Source organism: Chelonia mydas, chromosome 9 (assembly GCF_015237465.2).
Source record: "Chelonia mydas isolate rCheMyd1 chromosome 9, rCheMyd1.pri.v2, whole genome shotgun sequence".
Lineage (NCBI taxonomy): Eukaryota > Metazoa > Chordata > Testudines > Cheloniidae > Chelonia > Chelonia mydas.
The window spans coordinates 48,821,767-48,847,880 of NC_057855.1; the positions used below are offsets into that span (position 1 = coordinate 48,821,767).

At 43.2% G+C, this 26,114-nt stretch overlaps 1 protein-coding gene across 7 annotated transcripts in view; it reads left to right on the forward strand.

Moving 5' to 3' along the window:
• The window catches only part of MAP3K13 (mitogen-activated protein kinase kinase kinase 13), a 132,950-nt gene that overhangs the window by 59,044 nt on the left and 47,792 nt on the right, over window positions 1-26,114 (forward strand). Inside the window, exon 1 of one of the 7 annotated variants that reach the window (XM_043523194.1) lies at window positions 4,509-6,448. The exons of 5 other annotated variants lie outside the window; for them this stretch is intronic. The gene's annotated coding sequence lies outside the window, so the exon portion shown is untranslated. Of the gene's footprint in view, window positions 1-4,508; window positions 6,449-16,816; window positions 17,169-26,114 lie in introns of those variants that run through there. One more of the 7 variants, XM_037908337.2, reaches the window with a different exon arrangement.

A 26,114-nucleotide genomic window follows, 5' to 3' on the forward strand; every position in this document is an offset into this window, starting at 1 on the left:
GCCTTACAGCAGACTACAAATGTCAGGGTCCCAATGGTGACTACATCTCCCAGAATTCCTTTGCTTCAGAGGCCAAGTCCCAGCAACAAGTGAGCTGATGACCCCTGTTGTTAAAGTGACCCAGGGACACTTGCTTCTTCAGTGTCACCATTTTTTAGTAAATTTCCAGATGAGCCAGCTAAATCTTTCTCAGGAGATTCAACATCTTTAAATTATAATCAACAAGGAAATAATCCACTGTCAAAGAATACTCCATGGATTTGGAACACTTTCTATACCTGGTGCAAGACTGAAAAGTTGAATCCAAAATTTCAGATTTTAGAACTTCAGCAGAATAGTTTATTTATGTGGCTTGTAGTGACCAACCTTTCTGTAAGACAAAATCAGAGATATATGTTCGATCCTAGGAACAAGTAAACTGTGGGAGAAAGCTCTATTTACTCACCCTTATATTAGGTTTCAGAGTAGCAGCCGTGTTAGTCTGTATTCACAAAAAGAAAAGGAGTACTTGTGGCACCTTAGAGACTAACAAATTTATTTGAGCATAAGCTGTAGTTCACGAAAGCTTATGCTCAAATAAATGTTAGTCTCTAAGGTGCCACAAGTACTCCTTATATTAGATTATTTCTCAAAGTTGCATCCCTTCTGAATTTCCAAGAAATACATAAAATGGTTTCATGGAAACTACTGGTAGTTTAAGATGCTGTTATGAAATCACCCTTCAAGGTACTTCCATCTGTATCTCTCTCTTCTTTGTCTCCATTAAATGTACTTCATGATCTCTAACATGCCTGCAGGTTGGATTTCAGAGCTGGAAGCTTTGTCCGTGAGGTATTTTTCCCCACAGGTAAAGTTGTAGGCTAGTTAGAGCTAGCTTTTATTGCTGAAGTCAATTTAAATTCTGTGTTTTACAACTCCCAGGAAATTTTTCTTTTCTTTTTTTTTTTTTAAATCCAAACCCCAAGAATTTAAAAGGAAGGATTGGCACCTGCTTAATGTCTGATGAGCTATCACAATATGTGATAAGGACAGAATCATTCAGAAAACCAAAAACACATATTTGTCCCCTACCGTCCTACAATTACAGGATAGAAAGCATCTAAAACCTCAGTTGCTGAAAATTTGTGCAAGAGCAACGTACCAGGTTAAAGGTATGAATCCTTTGGGATTCATTAGACCTATCCGATGAGAGGCATTTTCATTTTTTGTGGACAGAAAAGTCCTTTGAATCTGATAAAAATTGCAAGGCTGCTACATGGTAATCTAGGCATATTTTTTCCTGGCATTACAAACTCCCTATAAAAGCAGCGGTGGATGCAGCCTTTGGCAGAATGCCGCAAGCAGTTACTCCCTCACAAATCACTTATTATATAATGTTGAGTGCAGCTATTCTGAAGCTCTTTCTCGGGGTTTAATTGTTGTTGAAAATCCTATTGTTGGAATGGTGAGCTGAAATACATGGGGGAGAGAGGAATTTTCCTTCACCTGAGATTTTTTTTCCTCCTAGAAGTCAGGTTTGTCATCTCCCTCCAATATGGGGGGGGGGGGGGGGCCACAGGCCTTAATTTACTATAGCTTTCTACAGACTTTCCTTTTGCTAAGTAGAAAGTTTATGGTGGGAACTGTTGGAGGAGTTCTACCACAATCCATTTGTAGATATAAATTCTGATTTCAGCTTATGGAATCCATCTCACTAAGGCAGGCGTTCTCAACCTGAGGGTTGGGAACAGATATCAGGGGATCAAGACCACCCTGTTTTGCTAAAAAGAAGGGAGGCCCTGGCTACATCCCAGTTACCTGGGAAAGAGATTCCACTGTGTTAGGGGCTTCCCTCAAGTAGATAGAGCCAAGCCAGTTCTAGTAATTGACAGCTCTGTCACAAATTCCTACAATTTAAGGGAAGGGACCATTAGATTATCTAGTCTGACCTCTGTAATACGAGCCTCACATTTTACCCAGTTACCTCACTTTTGAGTCCAATAAATTGTGTTTGGCTAAAGCATCTTCCAGAAACTCTAGGCTTGATATGAAGACATCAAGAAAATCCTCCACTTCCCCTAGTAGTTGTTTGAATGGTTAATCATTGTCAAAAATGTGTGCAGTATTAACATTTCTAGTTTGAATTGGTCCGGCTTTAGTTTCAAGCCTTTGGTTCTTGTTCTGCTTTTCTCTAAAGAGCCCTTTAGTTCTCAGTATTTTCTCCATGTCAAGGTACCTATACACTGTAATAGTCACCTCTTGATCTTCTATTTGATAAGGTAAACAGACTGCAAGACATTTTCTGTAGCCCTCAAGTCATTTTTGGTGCTCTTTTCTGCACCTTCTCCAATTTTTCAACTTCTTTTTAAATTTTGGCACCAGACTGGATACAGTATTCAGTGTACTGAGGAAAAATCACCTCCCTGCTCCTGATCACCACTCTCTTCTTTCTACATCCATGGACTGCATGTAGCCTTTCTTGTCACAGCTTAGCACTGGAAGCTCATGTTGATTTTTTTTTTTTTGGGTCCATGTGACGAAGTGGGACTGTTCTTAATGTTTCCTCTGAATACTGTAGGGGTACAGTTTTCCCTATGCATTTCTAGGTGGTGAGATAAGGGGGTGTAATTGTTGTAGAGCAAAGGGCCAGTGTACATAAATGGTTGACGCTCTGTCTCCTGGCAACTGATGGCCTGGGCCCTTCCCCGTTGCAAGGTGATAGCTAAAGGGGCTGGAGAACAAAGGAATCGGGTGACCTCCTGGCCCGGGAAAGGGACAAAGCCCAGAGGAGGAGGGGGTGGAGAGTGAGTCAGTTTGGGCTGGCTGGGGACCTGGAGTGAAGTGCAGATGTGGTTGTCTGGCTCACTCCCACCATAATGGACCCGGCTGAGGGGTCCTGTTCTCTGTACCTATAAACTCTGTTTTAGACCGTGTTCCTGTCATCTAATAAACCTCTGTTTTACTGGCCGGCTAAGAGTCACGTCTGACTGCGAAGTTGGGGTGCAGGACCCTCTGGCTTCCCCAGGACCCTGCCTGGGCGGACTCGCTGTGGGAAGCGCACGGAGGGGCAGAGGATGCTGAATGCTCCTAGGTCAGACCCAGGAAGGTGGAAGCTGTGTGAACTTTTTGCCCTGAAGACAGTCTGCTCACAGAGTCCTGACTGGCATCGTAGGGAGCAGTTCCAGAGCATTGCCCGGGGACTCTGACAGTCCATTACGACCCTTTGATCCTTTTTGGAGTCACTGCTTTCAAGGATACAGTTCCCCATTCTTTTGTCATGGCCAGCATTTCTTGTTCCTAGATGTATAACTCTGCATTTGGTACGTTAATGTGCATTTTGTTTGAATTGGTACAGGTTTCCAAACAATGCAGATGGCTCTGTATGACTGCCCTGCCTCATTATTCTTTACCACTCCACCAGTCTTTGTCATCCACAAATTTTCTCAGCAGTGATTTTATATTTAGTTCTAGATTGTTGATGGCAATGTTGAATAGCATCAGGCCCAGTGTTCCCTCTAATTTTTCCCACCCATGTGCAGAATGAATTTTGTTATCTGCACCAATATGGAGGTGATGTATGACACGTCACCTTCATATCTGTGCACATAACAAAATTCATGTGGTGGGGGTGGGGCCGACGGGTTTGGAGTATGCGAGAAGGCTCCGGGCTGGGGCAGAGGGTTGGGGTGCCAGGGGTGTGAGGGCTCCGGCTGGGGGGATGTGGGCTCTGGGGTCGGGACAGGGATGAGGGGTTTGGGGTGTAGGAGGGTGCTCAGATGCTACGGCGTGGAGAGAGGAATCCCGCCCCCCTCCCCCCCCCCAGCTCTCTCTTCCCGCAGCAGCACCTGTGCTGTGTGGGAGAGGCGTCTCTCCCCACTGTGGCAGCTCTGGAGTTGGGGCTGCAGGATAGGTGCCCCAGCAGGTCGGTGCCTGGGGCCGCGCCAGGCTGGGCCGCAGCAGAGTTGGAGCCGGGGGAAGGGTGTCCCTCCCCCGGCTGCGGCAGGTTCCTTGAGTTCCTGTGTGGTGCTAAATAGGCTGCTCTGCAGCTGCACAGCTTACAGGGGACTTAGATCAGGCCTGTCTATCCATCCCTGTGGAATTCTGTTGGACACCCCACCGTGATTCCTGATTGACAACCAACCTCAAAAAGTAGTTAACTAGCAAGTTCTTAATTCATTTCTGTGCTTTACTGATATTGTATAATGTTAAATTTGTAATTAGAATGTCATGTTGTAATAAGTCAAAAATGCCTTAAAAAATCCTAAATCTATCCGTGCAGTTACCTTTATCAACCAAACGTGTAATCTCATCCAGGAATGAAATCAGGTTTGTTTGACCAGACCCATTTTCCATAAAGCCATGTTTACTGGCATTAATTATATTCCTGTCTTTTAATTCTTTTTATCAATTGAATTTCATATCAGCTTTTCTGTTTTTTTGCCTGGGATTGATATAAAGCTAAGCAGCCTATATTTACCTCATCCTGCTTGCCCTTTTTTAGCATGACATTAGTACTCTTCTGGAATTTCCATGGTATTCTAAGATTTATTAACATAAGTGAGTCGGACATCTCCTCAGCCAACTCTTTTAGGACTGTTGGGTGCAAGTTATCCGGGTCTGCTGATTTTAAAATGTTTATGCCTAATGGATGATGTTTAACATCCTCATTGGTTAGTAAATGACTGGAAAGTATTTAATGTACCTGTATCGCACGAGGGATGATGATCCTGCTCCTTTCCAAATACAGAAAAGAAGTATTCATTGTACCCTGTGTTTACTGAGTCATCACTAACAATTTTATCATATTCATCTAGTAGTGGAGTATACCATTGCTAGGATTCCATTTGTTCCTAATATACTTAAAAAAACCCTCCTCCTTATTGTGCTAACCCTGCCAGCCATGAATTGTTCCCTGATGTCTTTAGCTTCCCTTATCAATTTTCCATACTTCATAACTTATTTATATTAATTGCTATCTCTTTCCTCTTTTTTCCTTGTGTTTTATATTGCATTTTAAATTTCTAGTTGTTGCCTTCACTTTGCCACTGAACCAGGATTCTTTTAACCATAGTTATCCTCTTTCTTCACTGTGGAATTGTGGCTTTTGGGCCATCTAATAAAATCTGCTTAAAGAACTCTAAACTTTTGTTCACGTTTTCTGTCTAAAAATTTCTTCACTTTTCTAGCTTACTCTTCACACCTTGTGCTATATTGCGTGTCTGCCTGCCTGTATGCCTTAACTCCAGATCAGGGTGGTTTTTGTTTGGTATTTTTTACCAATAGTGTAAATTCAAGATGGAAATTATTCTCTCTGTAAAATTAATGTAAACAGCAACTGCTGTGGCTATCTAATTGGGAGTCCAGGATGGAGGGGATTTTGCCCTGATGTTCAGAAATGGGTGTGCCTTTGGCACAGGTGCTTGGCTCATTTGTTGTGATGTGTAGATGGAGTGTCCATTGTGCCTGGAGTTCAGGATGTGGCTGCAAATTTAGAATCCTGCTCACTTAGATTTTCAGTCTCTGAATTGCCTGATATTACAGATTTCAGTCAATCCTTCTGTATTGCTCTAATATAGATTTGTGGGGGTGGTTTTCTTTTTGTTGTATTAGTGCTTTTGCATTATTGATCTGACACAAAACCCCACTGTATTCTGCTTGCAGCTGCCTTCCAATATATGCTTATATTTTGATTATTATTAACTTATAATACCCAGGAACTGTAATTCTAAAAGAAAATGCACAGATAGTAAGTCCTTTTTCTGCTTACCAAATACATTTTGTCCATGTAACAGATGGGGGTTATTTGGATATGCTTTTATCATACAGGGCATATGGCTCGACAGAAACTCATAAGAGAAGTCACTAAATGAAATTATAGCTTCTGTTCCTTTCAGCAGAATGGCAGCAATGATGTATTTTATCAAATTCCTCTGTGCACCTCAGTCATTAACAATGACATTTTCATTCTCTCTCTCTCTCACTCACTCACTCACACACACACACACACACACACACACACACACACACACACACACACACACACACACACACACACACACACACACACACACACGCCTGCGTCCCTCCCAGCTGGTAGGCTCTGTGTCATAATCCTGAGAGGCTCTCTTACACAGGTCTGATTGGTGGGTTCTGTTTATTCTGTGACCAGATTCTTCTAAAAGAAGGCAGGCCATAGCTGTCTGATGCTGATTGGCTGTCCCCCTCTGACTTCTCCCATTTCCCTTTCAGAGCACACACCACAGAAAGCTCTGTGCTGAATCCTAACACAGCCCAATTTACATCCATTCATGAATCCGTGACGTCAGCAAGCTTCTGTGCTCCTTTTGCAGCAGGCTGCAGATTGTGTGGGTAGAATTTCCTTTTATTTTTCTAAGCTTTTTTTTTTTTTAACCTTCTATCTTTTTAAACCAAGAAAATGGACAATCATGTGTAGGAATTCTCCATCCTTGTGAGTATTTCACCAAATGCTTGTAGAGGGGTGTGTGTAATGCAAGTGTTACTGTCTCATCATTTATTTGAGAGGGGCAGATGGATGGTGCATTTGTGATGTGGAGAGACTGAAAAAATGATGCTGAGGGAGGGGCAGAGAGAGAAATCTGAAACCATAATTTAGCCAAGAGGGTGTCTGAAGTCGACAGCTGGTTTTCCTTTTGCTTGTCTGCATGGTAGATACGGACATTTTTCATTTACAATCTTGTACGTTATCCCTTAGTGCTTCCTCTGCCTGCCTTTTAAAGGGGGAGGGAATGAATGTCAGCGTGGGGTGGCCGTATGAAAAGACAGATATCAGGGTATTCAAGGAACAACAACAGAAGAATTACTGGACGCAGAACAGGAAAAGGAAAGCTGGCTTTTTACCTGCTGGGCAAGTGTAATCTTTCCTCTCAGCTGGCTATTCAGCAGTTTTGCTTTCTTGTTGTTATAGAAATGGATCATTTAAGGTACTTTTTCAGAGGATGAGGTAAACTGTATAACATGGTGAATATTTTGTCTATAATTTTGTCCTTTTAAATAGAAGCTTTTAACTGTTTTTCTTGTTCTGGACATACTTATGGCCAGATTCTTTCATTCTTAAATTGCATAGAACCTCATTTGGGAGCAGTCCCATTGCAGTCAGTGGTGGGAATCACTGAGGGCTAGACTGTGATACTCTTGCTCACGTTGAATAGTGCTTCGTATTATGAATAATCCCATTGAAGTCAATGGGACTTCATTTGTGGTAAGGAACTACTCACTGTGAGTAAGGAAATCAACAGTCTGGCTTGTAATTTTTAAATCAGTGGGTAAGGTGAATACCTGAATTTTTAATTTGAAGAAGGCAGTGTCAGAGCCATACCTTTTGGACAAGCTAACATTAGCTGTGATTGGTCCTTATGGTGTCAGGGGAAAGCTGAAGGAAAGTGTTTTATTATTTTCCTGAAATGACAGATCAAAATGAGAACATCTGACTGTGTGGTGAACATAAAATGAGTAAAATAGGTAAGAGCATTGTCAGCTACGTTTTACAAACACATTCTGTCCATACTCACTACAGTCACTCCGCCTGGGATGTCCTACACTGTTGACAGTCAGGTTACAGTTGTTGAAAAGTTAGGGAATTAAGCTAATCTTTGTTTTGATGGTAGCTTTGTTGATCATCTAGGAAACTTTCAAAGAGAGCCAGGAAATCCTCTTGGATCTCTATGCATCTGTCTTTTCAAAATATCAGTGGACAATACATCCCAATTTGAGAGTTGGTAGGCTTTTTTAGTTCTTGACTGTTTGGACTTAATTGGGGGGGGGTGGGGGGAAGGAGGGTTGTTCATCTCACTTCTGATGGTTCATTTTATATTCCATGTTGGACTTCATAGGTTAGATCAGATAAGAGGCCTGATCTGGGATAATCTTTGGTTTAGATTTCCCTTTGTCTCATACTGGCCTAGTATACTTCAATTTGTCACTGTTCTGATTAATTTTCAATTTAATGACTAGAATTATTAAATTATTATTTATAGCATCAAATGGGTGTGAGACACTCTTAAAATTTAGGCAACCACACCTACAGCTGAAAATTGTTTTCAGAATTTGCGTTTTTCTGTCTTTTCTCTCAAATTCATGTGTCTTACTTTTCTATTTTTGCTCTCTATTTAAATGAGTTGGCAAGTCCTATGATCCTATGTTTGTCTCCAGTGGCCTGGAAAATTTGGGAATTATTTATTTGTAACTATATAGCTAAAGTATATTTCATTGGTTAAACCATACAGTTTAAAGTGTGGTTCTATTCTAGAGAGTAACAATGTGAAAATGGATTGTGGCATTCCATGTTTGCATCTCAGTGATTTCCATAGCAAATGTGCTAAGTTTACAGTGATCAGAGCTCAAGGGTTTGTTCGGTTTGGTGAGAGTTCTGGGGGTTCTCACAAGTTCTGGGGGTATTCTCTTCTAAGGCATATGGAATGCTTTGAAATGGTGGACTCTTACAATGTAAAAGAAACTCTTGAAGTACAAACACTGTATAAGTGAAAAGATGGGTTTATTGTCAGCCATACAAACTCCTCTTGGGAGTGTAAAGTCAAGCTGGGTTCTTTCCATTTCTCACATCATTTCCGGTAATAAAGCTCTTGTAGAACATGTTAAATGCTTGTGTCTACACTGCAGCTGGGAGCATGCATCCCAGTGTAGGTAGACAAACACATGCTAGCTCTGCTCAGGCTACTGTGCTAAAAATAGTAGTGTGGCCTAGGCAGCGGCTCAGGCTAGCTATCCGAGTACAAACTGGCCCAAACCCTGGGGCATGCACCTCCAGTGGCTAGCTCAACCTGCTGCCTGTACAGCTGAGGCCACACCGCTATTTTTAGCATGCTAGCTTAAGCAGAGCTAGCGCGTCTGTGTACCCAGGCTGAGAGGCACGCACCCAGGCACTGCAGACAAAGCCTTAGTGATGTTCATGCTCTTCATTGCTGTCAGTAGGTTTTCACAGTAGTAGCTAACTGGAACTTTGTAAAGAATTCTCTACATGGCTATGCAGAGCGGAACAGGAGTAGATATTTTTTTGTCATTATAATAAGGAGATGTGACACACAGAGCAGGTCTGCTGTGGAAAAAGGTGCCACTTCTATCCTCTTCAGAGTGGAATTTCACTTTAAATCAAAATACCAAATTTTGGGAGCGGCTATTTGTAAAAATGTAGTGGCTTAAAAGTGAGCTCTTTAATTTGAATGGTCAAGACATGTTTCTACTATATCTTGATATCACCATCTCCAGTAAAACTGTAATTTGTTTTAATTGTCGAATCTGATCCTTCTACTCTCTTGTCAATAGCTGCCAGCTTGGTGTTGGAAGGTAAGCATAAGGTGAGCTTAGATGGGGGAGGGGGAAGGAGCAGGAGCTTGTGTAGCCGATTGGAGTGAGAATTCTTTCCTTATGTATGGAACGCGGTGCAACCACAGTAATAATAATGCTTAGCTCTTACATAGCCCTTTTCATCACAGCATGGGTTGGCAGCAACAGCCAAAATGTAAATATTAGGGATGGGCCAAGGAGGAACTAATATTCTTAGAGGTTCTCGTCCAAGATGTTGTATGGTCTGGCTAATGCAGGAGATCAGGCTGGATGATTAGAAGGTCTCATTTCTGGCCTTACAATCTCTGAAACTCTCTCTTTCTCTGCTTTGCGTTGACTTGCACCCTATATGGTGACGGCATGTCCTAATGGATTAAGCATAGGACTGAAAACCAGCATGTCCAAATTTTAATCCCATGTTTGATACTGTCTCAGTATAGGGTACTAAACAAGTCACCGTGTCCGTGTTCACATCAGGAAATTATTCTTTCCTTCCTTGCAGGTCTGTTGTGGTGATTAAAATGTAAAATGCTAGTAAGCGCTGAGTATTATTATGGTAAATTACATCCAGATGGAGTCCTTAAGTGTTCCCTTCTATTGGATGCTGCTGTTTTCTCTGTGTACCCATATACCCTCTCCTGTAACCAGATCCCATGGGATTACACACAATCCAGTAATAGCCATTTGCATTTGTATAGCTGTTTAATAGTTGTAATACTTAGCACTTATATAGCTTTTAAATGCCCAGTGCATCATTACTTAATGTCTGCCCCAGAACTGAGGTTAGGCATGTGAATGAATTCATCTGAGAATAGTCCCAGTTCAAAGGCTAGCAAGAGCCACTGAGACGATGACCTTTACCCCATCCCACCTTGTGCTGAAGCCCAAGCCCTTCATTTACAGAATTCCAGCATAGGCTGTCCAGCACATTACGCCACTGACATGCAGAGATCTGCTGGATAGATCTGACATGCAGAGATCTGCTGGATAGCAGGCTAATTAGGAGAAACACAGGGTATAGACTGGATACTGAATGAGCAATAATTTGGCGCACAGCTTGTCTTCCCCATTAATGCCAGTATCTGCACATCACTTACTCTTTGGTCACTCCAGCTGATTCTACAGTTCATTTTCTGTGGTGTGGCAGAGGGTGTTTTTTGTTGCATTAGGCCATGTCTACATTACCACTTATGTCAGCAAAACATATTTCTCTTAAGGGTGTGAAAAAAACACACCCCTGAGTGACATAAGTTTTGCTGGCATAAGTGGTAGTGTGTATGGCGCTATGTCAACAAGAGAGCTTCTCCTGCCGACATAGCTACCGCTGCTCTTTGGGGGTGGTTTAATTATGTCAACAGGAGAGCTCTTTCCCATTGGCATAGAGCAGCTACATGAGAGATCTTACAGCGGTGCAGCTGCATTGGTACAGCGGTGCCACTGTAAGGTCTGTAGTGTAGACATAGCCTAAGTTATGAGAGGAAGACATTGCGTTAATGTGAGACACCATCACCCAAGCTCCAAGAGGCTCTTCTGTTTCTACTCCAGAACCCTTTATAGCTTTACTACTGTCTCAAAGTGAGGGCTATCACAAGGGAATACAAATTCCTAAAAAATAAAAGTTTCAACTGGCACTGCCTGAGTTCATACTGGAGCGGGCGAAGCGGGATATAAATAGATATTATACAATGGCATGTATAAAAGCTGCATATGTAAATGGAGTCTGAATGAGCTCTCCGCTGACATCCAGTGATGTGGGTAGGGGGGAAGACTTCAGCAGCAGACCAGGTTTCGTAGACATGCCTACTCTGCCTAGGTGCGCAGCAGGTGGAGTTGCATTGCCGAAATGATCAATTTTGGCTGGTTTTGGGTTACAAATCACCAATAATTGAATGCAGGGGTAATGAAATGTTGTTATCCTTACTGTACGAGTAAAGGGCAGCCGACATAGCTCCCCTCTCCCTCTACTGCACCCTACTCGCAGTTGGCTGTCCTTGGTTAGCGAAGACCCAGAGTTCAGAGGTGCATTCACAGTGTTTAGCTTCCAACCGGGGGTGGAAAGAAATGCCTCTGCTGCCACCTCTGCAACTGGCTCACAGCCACTGCGGCCCCTCCCCCGATGTCAAGTTCTGAGATTCCGCCACGTAACGCAGCTCTTCGTGATATCGGCTCTGAGTGATTTCAGCAGGTCATGGGGAACCTCACTGACAGGGCAGTTTCTGTGTTGGCTTTCACAGCAACACTGTCTGTACACAAGGTGTAAGCTTAGCCCCTAGACCTGCTCAGCGGTGATGTCAGCTCCAGGAATTACCAAACAGAAACAAGGGCTCTCAAATGAGTCTAATCAGCTCTCTCTTTAAATGCTGGAGAGGGGCAGGTCAAATGGTGTTTGGGACTCTTTAAGGAGAGTCCACATCATCACATAGGTATATCTGTCACCAAGCACTCTCATCTTCACTGGCATTTGGCATCCCTACCTCCTGCTTAGCAAATGAGGTCCAGCTTCGGGTGACCCTCTCAGTCAGAGCATGCTAAGCACAGTTCTGCTGCCCTTTACTCGTAAAATGGGATAACAATGTTTCGTTATCCCTTTGCGTTCAATGCTAGTGATTTGTAACCCCAAACCAGCCAAACTTGATCATTTGGGCGAAGCAGCTCCGTCTGCTGTGCACCTAACCAGAGTGGGCGTGTTTGTGCAAACAGTCTTCTCCTGAAGTCGTCTTGTCTCCCCTCTCATCCCCCCGGCTCATCACTAGATGTCAGAGGAGAGCGCGTTTGGACCCTGCTTACACATAGATTGACTTAATATTCCACAAGAGAAAATATATACTTAATGCATGAGCTATGAGAAAGTAGAGATGAGTTTCTGGCCCTTTCTGGGTCTCTGGATGTTTATTTATAATAAATGCACCTCTTATAGTGCTCTTTATTGACAGATCTCAAAGCAAGTTACATATGAGAGAAGTGTATTTATCCTCATTTCATTGCCATAGAGAAATTGTAGTGAAATGACTTGATCAAGGTCTCACAGCAGTTCAGTGGCTGAACCAGTAGTTTAAAAACCAGGTCTCCTGATTCCCAGTGCAGGCCTCTGACAGGAACCTGAAAAAGATGTTTTGTTTTAAGTCCCTGCTGTCATTAACTTATGCCTCTTAATGAATCAATGATGGATTACTGCAAGATCAGTAAAACACCCTGGCCAGATTTTCAAGAGAGACTCTACATTGGGGTCTACAGTTTTGAGTGTCACTAGTTTGCACCTCTAAAAACCCACATTTGCATACACCCAAAAAGCAGACATGTAACTAATCAAATTTTCATGCACAGCTGCCATGTATACCTGTGGCCTGATCTTCCTGGAGATTCACCTGTGCAGCTCCCACTAAACTCAGTGAATGTTACGTGCACACCAGGACGATTGGGTCCCTGTGAACTGGGGGTTTTCCCCTGAACTAATAGTTGGAGGCCTCTTTAAAAGTTTGGTTCGTATTAGACAGCATTTCAATTAAATGTATCATCTCTCTTTTTCCCCAGTGAAACTATAGAGTAAATATATACTCCCAAAGAGTAGCTCTTGTATCATGTATGTATTAAAGTTCAAAAGCAAGAAAGGGTGTGTTGGGGAGGAGGGAATCCATGCACCGTTCTGTCTTTCAAAGCATGTAGAAAATAACTGTGCACCCAAAGGGACGTGGCAGGCTTGTGACTGCCTAGACTTCTCTTCCATGGAAATTAAAATATAAAATTATATCAAATGGGTCAAAAGAGATCAAACTGAATTCAGATTCCTTGATTCATTCATTGGGGTTCCTGAAAATAATAGCATTTTATAGTGCTGTCCATCTTCAAAACCCTGACAGACATGAATTAATCCTTACAATACCCCTGTGAGGAAGATGTAGTGTTCATCACAGTTATTACAGGCAGGGAAACTGCTAAAAAGTATATCCCATTGGCTAGTGCTGGAGTCTCATTACATGATCACACGTCTTAATGCAACAGCACCACCACGGGACAGTTAATGTTGATGTAGTAGTGTCTGTGAATGTTTTCTGGCTTTTGTGGTTGTAAACTATTTCCATTTAAACAATGCAATAACTTTTTTTGCATTCAGTACTCTTGGTCTTAAATCAGTCTTTGAGGGGAAAAGGGCAAATTTCTGTAGGGTGGGAGAGAAGGGGGGAAAGTAGTAGAGCCAGCAGCATATCCAAGTCCATGCTAGGGAATTAAAGGGTTTTTCATAATACGGAGACAGCTGAGAAAAGAGGAGTAGAAAAGGGAGAGAAAGAGACTAATGGTCAGTCCTAAATTTTGGTCCAACCCAGCTTCCAAAAGCAGGAAGTGGTATGAAACAGGAACAAATATTCTTCTGTCATCAGAGATGACCCCTTCCCCCAAAGAGATTTTAGAAGATGATATTTCTGTTGGTTGTATTTTAGGACCATAGTAAGTGTAAAAATCATTATGCAACATCATTTGTTTTCTATAGCATTGAGTTATGCAGTTGTAGGACAATGGGAATGCAAAGTCCTGGCGGGGAAAAAAAAAAGGTACAATTTTAACGTATTCAAAAATACCCAGAAAGTGACGGGAGGCATATATATGTGTAGTGTAGTGCGGTATGGTTCTACTTTGTATTTCACAAACTGCTCCCTGTAAAAGATGCTTGCATTTGTAGGTGATTTAGGACCCAATCTAACTCCCATTAAAGTGAATGGAAAGAGTCCCATTAAGTACAGTGGGAGCTGTATCAGGCCCACTCAGTTCCCAGGAACTGGAAGCAAACCTTCTGGTTCAAATACCACTGCTTGGCATTTAACCCTTCACTTCCACTTGGACTGCTCAACTGGAAACACAGTTGGCTCACACACATAAGGGTTAAGGTCATCCCAACACTAACAAGAAGTCCTCGATCAAGTGTGCTGCTAGCTAGTCAGAGGAACAGCCGGATTCTGGTTAACCTCTGGTTTGAGGCAAGCAAGAGGTTCAACTTTAGCAAGAGCACAAGAAATGATTATGTCTGCAAAGCTACATTTGAGTGGCTCATGGCTTTGGGAATCGATTCGACCAGCTATCAATGGAAAGAGCGAATCAATCAGCTCAAGACCGACTGCCACAAAGTCAAGGATGCTAACAGCACCTCTGGAAACTCCCCATCTTCCTGCCATTTTTACAAGGAATTCAACTGCCTCCTGGGAACTTCTGCAAGCATAGGGCCCACTGTGTGCACAACAATCTGCTGAGCAGGGATGTGACTCTTATAACCCCCCAGTCACAGCAACTGAGGGATGATGGGCAAGAAGTGGCCCAGGTGCTGAGGTGAGTGCAGCGCACCCTGGGTCTGTATTCAGAGGAGCAGAGTGGTCCTAGGGGACAGCCTGCAGTGGAACCAGCAGAAGAGGCTGGTAAGTTTCTGATGCCATTTTTGTTGTTAACATATGGATGGGAGGGATTTCTGGCTTATAGCCATATTGAGTTATTAATACAAGCCGGGTTTATAGAGTGCGTCTGTTCAGGGTGGAACCCGCATCATTTCTGTAGTGCCCTCCTCCCTCCCCAGCCATCACATGGGATTCAGAATGGACACTGGGAGCTGAGAAAACACAGTTAAGGTGTTATGATATTTTTACTAGTTATTCACTGATTGATAGAAATATGGCTTGGGGCACTACAATGAGGAGCCTCACATACACCTGCCTGCTAATACTGCGGCACCTTATAAATCAGCTGTACCTGCACTCTTTCAGATCGCCAGTTAACTGAGTAAAAAAAAAAAGTTGGCTATAATGAGACCAAATGAAACCGGAGTCTGTGTTTGGTCCATAGCTAGCTAAATCCAAATTACAGTGCAGGGTGGGTGCATGTCTGTGTTAGGAGTCCCCATGGCTGGCAGTCAGTCAGGTCTGTCCATGAATGCAGGGTGCTTACAAGGAGGCTGTACTACACCTTTATGCTACATCAGCATCTTGTCGATTTTAGCATGGATTTTCACCCATTGCTGCCTGTTGAAGAAAGCAAATCTCTCATGGAGTTAGGAACTCTGGACCGTTGCTTACCTTGTGGAGCAGGGCATACTTATTAGGGCCACCTCTGTAGTTCATAAGTCCCCTCCATTTGGATGCCTGCTAGTCAATCACCAGATGCTTTAAAATTTCCTTAGCCCACGAATGGCTTGTCCTCCACTGGCCTGGAACAGAAGTTCATACTTCCACCCAGGGACCTCTAGAATATCAATGTCCTCCAGAGCTTGCCCTGCCTGAGAAGATTGTAAAATCCATAGCTAGTGACAACCTCCTCTTCCCCTGGGAAAAGTAGTGAGGATTTATAAATCATTGTAACTGAATTTTGTATGTGTATCTTACCCTTATGTGTGATGGCTTTTGGTGCTGCTCCATCTGGAGTAGCCGCTATTTTGTCTGAATAAAATAAAGCCCATTGATTAAAATGTGTAGTCTTTTGACCTTGAAGTAAAGCAGCTCCCTTGAAAGAGTAGAAATGTAATTTTTTTTATTATGGTCAGATGATAATGTGTTCTTCCATTTTCCTTTCAAGGCCATTTCACCTCTGTAGGGCAAGTGCACGGCCCCAGGAGCTTGGGGGAGTAGATGCCTCCAATTACATGCAGGGAGAAAGAGTTCAAGACGTGTTGATGGGAGAGATTCTCGATAAAACCGGTCAGCAGACTTTAACAGAAGGACCAGATTGAGTACCAGAAAGATAAGGATGCAAGAAAGGTGGAAAGAGAGAGAGGATGCATAGCACGAGGAGTGGTGGCACAGTTCTTGGAGCATTACCTGAGGTTGAGGAAGGAAGGGAGACCGCAGCAGAAGGAGCTGTTTGAGCATTTGCTTGTGGTCACCAGAGTGTAGGTTGCAGCATCCGCTCCACTCCCACATTCACTTCCTGCTCCATCCCTATGTCCTGAGTCCCCTCCACGTTATCATGTCTTGCAGACTATACGGACTTTGGGCAGTTCAGGGGTTGGCTGGACCATCTCACAGCCAATTAATACTATTAAAGGGAATGTTTAAATGTACCCTGTGCTTTCCTCCGCTCCAGTCCAGTTGCAACCTGCATGTGCAAAATACACTGGAAAGGTCAAGGAGAACAGAGGAACAGGAGACATCCAGAAACAGCTGTCATCTTATTTGGAAACATGCACTGTTCACTGTTTTTTGCACCCTTTGGATATTGTGTTGTATGTTTGGATGGCAGCTGGTCTGCATGTCTGGGTTTTACACTTTTCTTTCATGTTTAAAATAAATATTAAATTTGCACACATGGCTTCTTTAGCAAATTTTATTATATATAATGAAGTAGAACTTCATCACAGTACCCCATAAGTTGTGGGTTCAAGTACATGGCTGGCCTCACTAAAGATTTTTTTTTAAAATGCAATGTCATAGTAATCCATAAGCATAAAACATTTCCATACATTTCAGCACAGTGAGCAATACACTGTGTGTAGTGGTACATTAAAGTGTTTACAAACCAAATTAAAATTCTTCCAGAGCTGCTCCACACCCAAAAACAGAATAATTACAAATAGCATTTCAGGCCCCCGCCTCTCCCAGTGCATAGGACCATGTAAACTTATCATGTGGGTGCGTGAAGCATCCCTGATTTCCACTGTGCATGTGAATCCAGCCCTGGTAACAGATGCACTTTCTGGCTGTGTGTGAGTCTACTCTTGGTAAAAAGATTTTTCCTTGTCCCCACAGACACTGTGCACAACACAACAGGCCACAACGTTGCAGACTGGCATCCAAAAGGTTCTGAAGGCAGCGCCAATGATATTTCAGTCTTCCAAATGCATATTCAACCACCATTGTACAGCTGCTGAGTGTATAGTATGAACCTTCTTTTACCAGGGCTTCTGTGAACAGGATAGGGTTTCAAAAGTCATGGAAAAATGGGGCATGCAAGGTCCCCTAGAACAACAGTGGGGAGAGGGATTCCATTTATAACTGTTATTTGGTGGGAATAGTGTCCCAGCTTGTCCACAAAGGTAAAGTCCTGATCTCTGGAAAACCCTGGCATCATGCCCCTTGCCAGTGATCCCACATTAGTGTCCATGCATCTGCCGTGGTGGTTGACAAGGGCCTGCATAACAATGGAGTAGTACCATTTGTGGTTTATATTCTCATGTGCTCCTTGTGGAGAGCAAACTATAGGCATATGAGTCCCATCAGTGGCCGCTGAGCAGTCTGGAAAGCCCATTCTCTCAAAGTCAGCAGTAATTTCAGGAACACTTATGCCTACTACCTTTGGCTTTATCAGGAGACAGGGAGTTGGGGGGGGGTGGAATAGGGGGTGGGAGGTCGGGGGGGGGCAGTTAGGGATGGGGATCCCGGGAGGGGGCAGTCAGGAGACAAGGAGTGGGGCGGGGGGGAATAGGGGGTGGGAGGTCGGGGGGGGGCAGTTAGGGATGGGGGTCCCGGGAGGGGGCAGTCAGGAGACAAGGAGTGGGGCGGGGGTTGGATGGGGCAGGGGGGCCTGTCAGGGGGGCGGGGGTGTGGTAGGGGTCGGGGCAGTCAGGGGACAGGGAGCAGGTGGGGTTGGATGGGGGTGGAAGTTAGAGACAGGGGGTCCCGGGAGGGGGCTGTCAGGGGACAAGGAGCAGGGAGGGTTGGATGGGTTGGCGGTTCTGAGGGCGCAGTTGGGGCAGGAAGTGGGCGGGGGCGGATAGTGGGTGGGGGGCCAGGCTGTTTGCGGAGTCACAGCCTTCCCTACCCAGCCCTCCATACCGTTTTGCAACCCGGATGTGGCCCTTGGGCCAAAAAGTTTGCCCACTCCTGAGTTAGACCCTGAGCATGTAAGCAAGAACCAGTCAGCCAAGCACCTGAGAGAGAGAGAGAGAGTGTTCCATGCCAACTTTGCAATCTGGCCTACCCTATCCAATGTCCTATCTCCAGCCAGGGCCATTCCTGATGGTTCAGAGGAAGAAGGAACCCCCCCCCCCCCCCAAAAAAAAAAAAAAAAAAAACAAAACCCCAAAACACTGTGTGGGAAGAATCTCTTCCTACCTCTTGCAGGTGGCTAGCTAAAACCCTGAAACCTGAGCTTTTAGGAACATAAGACATTAACAGGAAGAGCATCCCAAGCAACACTGTCATACTGTCCCACTCATAAATTTGTCCAGCTCTTTCTGAAAATTAAGTTGTTTGCCCCTACAACTCCTATAGGGAGGCTGTTACTCCTTTGGTGGTTGGAAACCTTCTGATTTCCAGCCAGAATTTGTTCATAGCCAGTTTATATCCATTTGTTCTTGTGCCAACATTGTCCTTTAGCTTAAATGGCTCTTCACCCTCCCTGATATTCCCTATCCCTCTCCCTCTCCCCATTTATAGAAAGCAATCATATCCCTTCTCTGCCTTCTTTTTGCAAGACTAAACAAGCCAAGCTCTTCTAGTCTCTTCTCATAAGATAAGCCCTCCATTCCCCTTATCATCCTAATAGCTCTTCTCTGCACCTCTTCCAGTTTGAATGATTCTTTCTTGAACATGGGTGACCAGGACACATTATTTCAAATGAGTATTACCAGTGCCTTGTACAAAGGCGTTAATGCTTCCCTTTCTCTCCTGGAAATGCCTTGCCTGATACATCCTAGGATCGCATTTACCTTTTTCACAGTCACATCACATTGGTGGCTCACAGTCACCCCGTGATTGATCCCCACAACCAGGTCTCTCTCCTCCTCTGTTGCTTGCAACTGATGACCCTTAGCTTGTAGCAGAAATTCTTATTTTTAGACCCGAAGTTGTTACAAGATCCTGTTGGTATCATTTTTATTAGTGTAAGAGGGACAAGGCAAATTGCCACGTTTATTGTAAATACAACAAAATATTCCTATATGCAATTTCTATATAGATCCATTCATACACACAGACATTCACACACAGGTTCTACATAAAGGTTGTTATACTTACCAGCCTAGATGTTGCTCGTGCCAAGTCACTGGCCAGGTGGCCTGGACACGAGAGTGGAGCCGAGTTGTTGTCAGATGCGCATCCGATGCTCCTGGAGGGTGGTCGTAGAACCAGACTCAAAGAACACAGTCCCTGGACCCTATTTTTATAGGTCTCTGGTTCAATACAAGTCTATGGAAGTTGCTTCATCATGCTGAATTTACAACTGAGATGACCATCAGTCAGCTCAATCAGCAGGTGGTACATCCATGACGGCTCCATGATGGCTAGGTGTTATCTTCTTGTTCTTCGTTTTGGGTGGATTCCAGTTCACCCCTCAGGGGTCATCCAGTTATCTCTACTTTGCATATTCTTCGGCCCATCGATATCAAGGTTGAAATTCTTAGGATTAGGCTGGCACCATTTACTAACCAATTATTTCCCTGATTTAGGCTCTCAATTCCATGCACTCATCATTCATTCTTTTTACTTAACAACACAATCTATGACTCTTGATTCATTTAACAAGTTTTATCCCACTATCTATTTTTCCCTCTTTGGATACCAAGATTTACATAGGCATGACAAGGGGCCCCCACGGGGGAAGAGCATCAGGGTGTTGTTTTAAAGAACAACATTGTTTCCTCAAAGTTCTTATCACTTTCCAACACAGACTCTTTGTCCTGTACCAGCCTGAAATAATTAGCACTTTGGTCTTGCATTTGTTACAGAGTGAAATTCAACAGCATGGAACTGATGTTCATACCTTTTTACGATACCTATATACTCTTTTGTCTATAATTATAATTCTATCATACTTATATAACTTTGAGGGTGACCCAACAAAGTGCATGACCTTGCAAGTTGTACTATTTTATCCCATTTCTATCACTCCAGTCTTATAGCTCTTCCTGTATAACATTCAGATCCTCCTCTGTATTGATGAAGATTAGTCCCAAGACCCCGATCTTTGAGGAGCTCCACTAGTAACCTCTCTCCAGTCTGACAGTTCAGCTTTCAGCACAACCTGTTGCCCTCTCCCCTTTAGCCAGTTTGTTATCCACTTTCCAATTTGTGTACTGATCCCCACTTTCTCTAACTGATAATTTCCCATGTGGTTCCATGCCAAGTGCTTTACTGAAGTCCAAGAATGTTAGAGCTACTACACTTCACTTATCTAAAAGATCAGTTATTTTCCTTAAGAAAGAAATCAGGTTAGTCTGGCATGATCTACTTTTGGTAAATCCATGTTGCATTCCAGCTCCTTTAGCTCTGTGAATTTAGTTATTTTTGTTCCAAAACCTTGCATACTACTGAGGTCAGACTAACCGGTCTGTAATTGCCCAGATCACTTTTCCCCCCCTCTTATATATAGGTGGGACATTAGCTATTCTCCAGTTACATGTTACTAACCCCAAATAGATAGATGTATTAAAAATCCTTGCTACTAACTAGACTAGCAATCTCATGTGCCAGTTCTTTCAGTATTCTGTAATGGAAGTTTAGTCCTCCCAGTGAGTACGCATTAAGCTCTATGTGTTCCTTATTATTATCCTTATTGAAAATTGAGGCAAAGTATCATTTAGTTTTTGGGCCTTTCATCTCCTTCCTATCCATACTGCATAGCAGCCAAATTTCATCCACCCTTATTCTCTTTTTATCTATATAACTAAAAATCCTTCTTATTTATTTTAATGTCTTTGGCAAGTGCTGATTCAGCTTGACTTTTAGCAGTTCTCACTTTATTCCTGCATTTTCTAACCTCCATGATGTAGCTTTCTTTGCTGATCAGCCACTTTTTCCATTCTGAATAGGCTTTCTGCTTACTCCTAATAAGCTTTTTGAGGTGGTTGTTCATCCATCTGGGTCTGGAGCATTTCTCCACAAGTTTTTTCTCATTTGCTTGGTATTCCTGTTTTGGATAGTTGATTTGAAGAAATTCCAAACCTTTTCCCCATTTAAATCCTTAAGCTTTTCAGTCCAATTGACTTTAACTAATTCCCTTTATTTCCCAAAGTCTGCCCTTTTGAACTCAAAACCCATAGTTGATTACCCGGTTTTCATTATCCTTCCCTTTAATTTAAACTGAATCAACTTGTGATCGCTCAATCCAAAGTTATTCCTACAACCAACCCTTCTATGATGGCCTTACCAAAGCCAAGTCTAAAATTGCATCAACTGAAAAATCTCTGCCAAAAGGTTTGCCAGTGTCTCACAGATGCTCTGCCTGATTCCTAAAATAGGACTGACCCAGTGAGCTGGAGAAGTTCTTCCACCAGGTCGGAATCCATGTTGATGACTCTTGCTGCTGGGAGCATGCATATCTGAAAATGGCTCAGCTGGATGTATCAGTGGGCTCATGGAGTATGGACACACAAGGTGTCCTACAATCCACTATGAACCAAGCCCTAGAGTGGCAATAGCTGGTGTGGGTTCTAGGAAGGAACCATGGGATAAGCTGGGGTATGCCACCAGAAACAGAAGGTCTGACTTGAGTCTGCATCATGCAGTATGGAGATGTCAGCAGTGTTGGGTGGCCCATGCTTACAGTGCAATGTGGATGCTTAAATACGGGCTTGAAAACACCAAATCTGGAAGCCTGGGTCCCACAGACACAAGCTTACTATGCAGTGTAGCCATCGCCACAAAGGCAGAGCATTCGTTACGGTCACAGACGGCATTTACCTGATTGAGTTGTCCATTCAGAACAGATCATTACTTCTGAGTGCTGTTGTCATGCCAAACCCTCAGATGTTTGGCTTCAGTAGGCTGTGTGCGTGTGTGTGGCTGCTGTTAATGTGTCTCTCTGTATATGTGTGAGAAGCTCATTTATGAGATGGAAGCCACCAAGAGCAGAGATGGAATTTGGCTATTTAGCTAGGGGGAATTTCCTCTGAATTTCCTGGGTTTTTCCCAAATGTGAGTTATGAGACTGATTCAGCTGCTCTTTTATTCCCTTCTGGATGAACTGCCTTTTCTAATGCTTTTAAACTGCAGCTAAAGGCTGTCTAATGTGCTGAGTTTTCAGGGATGTCAGATCTGGCTTTTCCATAAACAAAGATGCACTTCCTGTTTCCTTCATTCAGGGAGCTAAATTGTAATGGTGTGGATGGAAGACTGTTTTCCATGCGACTGAGAATAATTTACAGCAGCTTGTGATCATACAAAATTATACTGTGCTTCAGAAGTTCCATTGTAGATTTAAAATACCTTTTTTCTTAGCTGCAAGAATAAGCATGAGCTGATCAAAACAGCTTAGCTCAAATCCGAGGTTTTGCCTTGCAACATGCTGCTGCAGTAGCATTCAGTGAAGTCTGCATAGCTTAAATACATGCATAATCCTTTGCGCATACACATACATCTAAGAACTCTTGACTTGAAGACTGTTTCTGCAGAGGCATTATTAAGCTTGAAAAACAGAACACCCCCTGAGCAGGTTGCCTATTAGAATTGTTCAGAATACCTTAACCAATGATGGTATGATTGGCTGTAAAATCAGGTTCTGAGTGTTTGCAGAGACAGTTATATTGTTTTTAGCAGTGTAGCCCAGTATGTTGTACATTTTCTTTACCCTCCTCTACCTAAACACATAAGTCTTCAGATCTAAGCCTGGCTAAAATCAAAGTAGTATTTTTTCTACCTTATATCTTAATGTCAGTGACTCTAAAGATATGAATGTGGTTCCTTTCTAAAGAAGTCCTTTAACAGAATGCCATCTTTTTAAATCATGCTGGGCCAAATCCACTGTTTCTCCTCCTGACACACGGATTATTACTGGATTGCTCAACAGCATTAGTATACTTTTGGTGTAGGAATAAGGTATACATTTTAATACCTTTAATTTACCTATTATGAAAGTGCCATTGCAGTTTCACAGTTAAGATTGAGTTGAATTTTAGTCATACAGCAGGGATTCAGCTACTTTGTTACATAGGAAGAATACAGCGTATTCTCCCCAAAATTATAGCACTTGCTCTTTAAGGACAGGTTTGATTTTCTGGGCATTTACAATAAATCCATTAAGATCTTTAATATTTAAAATTAAAAATAGGTCTACAATGAAGCAGAGAAACTGCCAGCTAGCCCTGCTCCATTATACCTGCAGCCAATTCCAGGCCTGTAGAGTGGAGAAAAGGAGAGAGCCTGGCTCATTTTGGGGCTGACTGGTGGAGCTATGGCAGGAGCTAGCCGCCTCTCTATGTGAGGGAAAGGATCACTAACCTGCCCACCAAGGCAGCCACCTGGAAGGAAGCACTGTCGCCCCAGCCATGGGAGACTGTGGAGGAGACCTAGAAGCCTTCAGCTGTGGAGGCTACTGAATGGGCAAAGCCCAGGGATGTTGTAGGGCTCAGCCTGACCAACTTGCAGCTGCCCAGTCCAAAGGAGACTGAGTCTGTGATAAGGTGCTGCTCACGACCCGTGAGAGGACCCTATGGGAAGCAGGCCACCCAACTAATTGGACTAGAGTTGCCACGCCCCAAAATGAACAGACACTGGTAGAAAGTAGCCCAGGGCAGCAAATTTGGACTCCCTACAACAGAGGTGGGCAAACTACGGCCCACAGGCCACATCCAGCCCATGGGACTGTCCTGCCTGGTCCTTGAGCTCCCGGCCCGGGAGGCTAGCCCCCAGCCCTTCCCCTGTTGACAAGTCCTGATTCAAACCAAGTTTTTGGATTCAAGGGTAAAGTGTTCTCCCAGAACTGGATGAGGTATTCTGGATAAGCAGAGTGGAAAAGGTCTTGGAGGGAATCCCAACAACTGATAGGTCTCAAAATGTAATTGTAATCTGGGAATCATCATAGAATTGGTGTGTTTCTAGTAGGGGCACACAGAGACTGGTTCTTGGCCCTGCACTATTTAACCTTTTTATTAACGACCTGGAAGAAAGCAAAAATTCATCATTGATAAAATTTTGGAGATGGCACAAAAATTGGGGGAGTAATAAAGAATGAAGAGGACAGGCCACTGATTCAAAGCAAACTGGATTGTTTGGTAAACTGGGTGCAAGAAAACAATGTGTGTTTTTCTATGGGGGGAGGGATAGCTCAGTGGTTTGAGCATGGGCCTGTTAAACTCAGGGTTGTGAGTTCAATCCTTGAGGGGGCCATTTAGGGATCTGGGGCAAAAATTTGGGATTGATCCTGCTTTGAGCAGGGGGTTGGACTAGATGACCTCCTGAGGTCCCTTCCAACCCTGATATTCTATGATTCTATGAAATATAAATATATACACATCTAGGAACAAAGAACACAGGCTATACTTACAGGATGAGGGATTCTATTCTGGGAAGCAGTGACTGAAAAAGATTTGGGGGTCATGGTGGATAATCAGCTGAATGTGAGCTCCCAAGGTTATGCTGTGGCCAAAACGGCTAATACAATCCTTGGATGCATAAACAGGGGAATCTCAAATAGGAGTAGAGAGGTTATTTTACCTCTGTATTTGCCATGCTGGAATTCTGCAATCAGTTCTGATGGCCACAATTCAAGAAGGGCGTTGATAAATTGGAGAGGATTGAGAGAAGAGAGTGATAGACTCAAGGAGCTCAATCTGTTTAGTTTAACAAAGCAGAGGTTAGGGGGAGACTTGATTAGAGCCTGTAAATGTCTACATGGGGAACAAATATTTAACAATGGGTTCTTCAACCTAGCAGACAAAGGTATACCAAGATCTAATGGCTAGAAGTGGAAACTGGACAAGTTCAGATTGGAAATAAGTGTACATTTTTAATGGTGAGGATAATTAACCATTGGAACAATTTACCAAGGGTTGTGGTAGATTCTCCATCACTGATGACTTTTAAATTAAGATTGGATGTTTTTCTAAAAATATCTACTCTAGGAATGATTTTGGGGAAGTTCTATGTCCTGTGTTATAGAGGACGTCAGACTAGATGATCATAGTGGTCCCTTCTGGCTTTGGAATCTATGAACTTATGTGTATGGGGGAGTACAGTCTGGCACACTGCTTTCCCAGAACTGCTCTCATTCACCAGCCTTCTATCCTTCTCAGTACATTTGATTTAAAGCCAAAAGTCAGTGTAACACTACTGAGTTTTAATGACCATTTTTATTAACCAGTTTATTACTCGAATTAGGTAGCAATAATATAATTTTGGCATCATGTATGTCTCATTTCATCTTTTATGCAATCTCCTTTAGCTGTTTGAGTAAACTTTTGAGCCACTTTTGTTGAGAGCCTGCTTTTCCTTAATCCCTTGTCTGATCTTTTAGATCAGGCCTCATTATTGGGGAAGCAACCCCTAAGTTGAGGTTATTTTTCAGTATAAAAGATTCTGGAGATTTGTATTTTATTTTTAGAAGCTCTAATATCTCTGTTTGCAGCAAGCTTTTGGAATTTGGTAAGGAGAAAGCCTTGGGGCCAGAGGAATTGCCCTCAGTTTGTCTCATAAAATTCTGTTCAGGCTTGAATGAAAGATGAACAACTGAAAATTTTAATTTCCTTTCTCTTGCTTGCATTGTCAATAAAATGTTGGGAGTCTGCCAAAATTCTAACTAAATATGAGCTCATCTAAGGTCATGACCATGCTCCTGCAACCATCGCACAGCGCACTGTGCTGGAAAGCTTGGGAGCAGCCCCTCTGGGAGGGAGAGAAAATGAGATGGAGTCTTCCTGTCCATCTTCCCAACCCCCAAACAAGCCCCAATGGCCAATTCCGCCCCCCCCCCCCCCCGCCCCAGGATGATAACCTGCTGTGAGCGAATGTAGTTAGTCCTATAGCACAGGCTGTGCTGTTCAGAGTTCAAACCCTGCTGATGATGCATGATGGGGTTGTTAGAGGTGCAACAAATATAATTTACTTACTTTTTTTCCTTTAAAAGACCCTAGGAAATGACATACACTTTTTAAAAGAATGTTATTTAGG